The following is a 3480-nucleotide window of genomic DNA, read 5'->3' as shown; positions in this document are numbered from 1 at the left end:
TTATGGATATAAATAAAACTTGGCCAGTAATATGATGACATTGCAAATGAAAAATTGTGTCCCAAGCAATGTAAGCTTTCATTTATTATAGGCCACGTGGTTTTCAGGAAAAAGAAACCTAAAGCCGGGCTTCATCTGGCACGCCCCTTCACATTAAGTACACGCCTCGAAACCTCAGCTTCCTACATCCGCCCATTATCTCTGCCTTGACTCTAGTCTCTCTCACTCATGACAGTGTGATTATCTGCAACACACTGTGCTTTCCCCACCCCCTTAACTTGACAACCCATACTCTTTCCTGTTAACGTAATGAAACTTGGCACGGAGACAACAGATAATCCAAAATGATTGGACAATGGAGGGATATATAAGTGCTGGTGGCGGATTGCGTCACATAGTAACTTGAATGTTACTTGATCTTCAGCGCATTACACAAAACAAGAAGCCAAAGAACAAGAACCAAACGACTTACCCTGGCAGGGGTGGGCAAACCTTAAACAGAATACTGATTTGGTAAAACTTTCTGACATTTAAGGGTTAGTAGTTTTTTTTGTTCTCAAGCTTTGCTTACCCCTGCTGGGGTGGGTGACTGGCGCAGGCATCTGGTAAGTCACTACAATTTTAAACTAATTCTCTTTTTGTTTTTCAAGGTGTGTGAAACTGTTAGTTCCTGCTATGATAAGCATCAAACCAAATGTCAATCAATTTTGCTTTTACTTATACAGACGAGCTTAGTGAGTTTAATTTCATTTTAAAAAGAGCTATATATATATAACTGATTAATATTTATACTTATATTTCTGTCAGAAATATTTTATATCATTAATCTACTTTATTTTTTCTCTCTAGTGTCTGCAGCCGCTTACCATGCAGGTAACTGGTTATTCTAAACATTATATATAAAAAATCTAAACAAAAGGGTGAAATGATCAAAGACACGGACGATTGTTTGGAGATGTTGAACTATTAGAGTAATGTTTAAAAGATCTATAATAATCTGTAACACTTTATGTCACTTCTAAGAACATAACTTAGACTCAGTTTATATGTGCACTCTGTATTAGATGGTAAGGAAGCCAACAACAGACAGCCGCCAACAACTTGTTCCTGAAATACTTGAGAGAGGAGACATGTTTTCAACCATTACCAAGGAGCTACAGTTCCCCTTACCCCAAATGTACAGAGAAGTGAAATGTTTTTATTCCATCTACTTATGAACAATTGGTCCTAAATGTGTAAAGATGGTGTCAAGCAAATCTAACTGTCTCCAGTAAATGCGAATTTGGAAATGTTTAATAATAATCAAAATTTTTAACATAATTTATTTGACATAGTTTAGGTATACTTTGTGACTTTACTTAATATTGGAATTTAATTTGTTCTGTCAGCTGAAATTAGTTTAACAATGCTGACTTTTAGGTCTTCATTTAAGTTATTACAAAACATCCCACCATAATTTAACATTTGACAACTTCTTCCCATCCAGCTTTTTCAAAACCTTCATAACGCCACATGAAATCATTCAAGCGCCAAAGGTCTTGCTGCGCTTCTCATTTGAGTTCAGCAAAGATTATGATGTTCACCATTTGAGTCTTTGCCTCAGTGTTGGCGCCAACGGTGGAGAAACACAGATAATGTAAGTATTAAACACAATGTACCTAATACTGATTATTTGCTTTGAAAGAGGCATTGAATAGACAAGAAATTAATTTTACCAGCACAGTTTCACCACATTCACCAATTTATTAAGAACCTGTAAAAAATCAGTAACAACTGTGCTACAATGTCTTTGTGAATCTGATAATGTTGGACTGACTCTAGTAGGAATAATCCAACACATCATGAAGTACATTTATCGTTTGATTTATCATTCATTACTCTCATTTGCAGCTGAACAGTTAAATAACATGATGTTTAACACATGATTTTTACCTGTGGATTAAATTAAGTCCAACTTTTTTCACTATTCAGGGAAGAAGACAGTCAGCAGAGAGATGACCCGTTTCACCTGAAAAATAAAATAGTTTGCTCTAATTTTACATTTAAATTAAATAACTTTTCAAGAACTGATTTCATATTATTAAATAATATAAATACAAAAAAAAACCTACCCATTACAGATATGCAATGGGAGCATTTCCACAAACATTACCGTAATCAACACGCTGGAAAGACAAATCAACATGCATTAGCTGTTATTTTTTTGGAAGGTGATGAAACGAAGTTTTATAAGTCTAAGCCACAATTTCGATCGAAGGGGAATTCTGAAGCTAAATTCCATGTCCACACAGAGCAGCTATTAATTCAAGAAATTGATGAATTTCTACAACCGAATAAACAGAATGAAGGACCCAAAGTGGAATGTATTATGATTTACACGTATAATAGTCCATGTCTAAAGAGAGAAACTCAGAATATTGACCCTTGTATGTATCTGTTGTCAGTAAAAGCCCGTGAATGGTTCAGTAAATACGGAATTTTTACTTATGTCTTATTTACACAATTTTGGGGACCAATTGGACGAAATTTTTTAAAAGATGATGGATACAAAGATCCTCTTTACTTAATTGCGGAAACACATGATATCACCTTCCGACTGGACAGCAAGGATATAGGTGAAACACTGAATAAAATTGATTTACAGCAGTTACTGTCCACTGTTGAAGGCAAAGATAGAAACAAACTACTAGAGGAGTTTAAAAAGGCTAAGTACGATATACAACAAATTAATGAGCCTTTTACTATTAAAGAACATCTGGACAGAGGGGAAAAGGTTATTGCTTCATCCACATTTCCACCAAAAGCACAAGTTAAAACGAGCAAAGATTTATCAAATGCTTGGCATGAAGGCGTTAAAAACACTGCAGTGGAACATCTTAGAGCGGCAATAACAGCAGACTGCAACACTGTAATAGTGAAATGTTTTCTAGAAAATCTTGAGTCTATTTTAGGGAACAGAAGCCCGATAAAGTTTTATCAGATAGATCTCTAAAGGTATTGGTTTAAAATCTCAAAACTTCTCTTCTGTATTTCGAAACTTGTTGTTTGCTCTGTTCTGAGCTGTTGGCAATAAAAGTATATTCATCCTCTGTGTGCTTCGTTTACTGACCATCAACAAAATGTATCTGTCTGTGGTTAAACCATCAAAGCAACTGCAGCAAGAGTAGAATTCACCAATGAACTAAACCAAGAGCCTCCTGAGCTCAACTACACAACAGGAAATGACACAGTTCATTTCCTTTATTAGTAGCTTTATTTCTGATACATGACCATGTTAGATACCATTGTCCCAGCACACATACTGTTATCCTTTCTGACATGGAGCTTTGAGAATTGGCACAAACAATATACAAATGAACATCCCTGTATACAATACTGATTTTAAACAGAAAAATAATCAACAATAAATATCCAAAATTGACACAAGATAAAAATGCAGAGTTGTAACTTGATGAGACACAATGTCTTCTAATTATTACG

At 35.0% G+C, this 3480-nt stretch overlaps 1 long non-coding RNA gene across 1 annotated transcript; it reads left to right on the top strand.

The window, feature by feature from the left end:
* Nucleotides 1–396: 396 nt before the first annotated feature.
* LOC111646616 (uncharacterized) lies at nucleotides 397–3089 on the top strand. The gene is made up of 5 exons (XR_015436469.1): nucleotides 397–605; nucleotides 850–873; nucleotides 1065–1177; nucleotides 1487–1636; nucleotides 1972–3089. It is a non-coding gene; the product is annotated as an uncharacterized LOC111646616 (long non-coding RNA).
* The last annotated feature ends 391 nt before the right edge of the window (nucleotides 3090–3480 follow it).

Source organism: Seriola lalandi, unplaced genomic scaffold (assembly GCF_002814215.2).
Source record: "Seriola lalandi dorsalis isolate HSWRI2012SDOR001 ecotype SW California unplaced genomic scaffold, Sedor1 jcf7180002054973, whole genome shotgun sequence".
NCBI lineage: Eukaryota > Metazoa > Chordata > Actinopteri > Carangiformes > Carangidae > Seriola > Seriola lalandi.
This window is presented reverse-complemented; position numbering and strand designations above follow the sequence as displayed.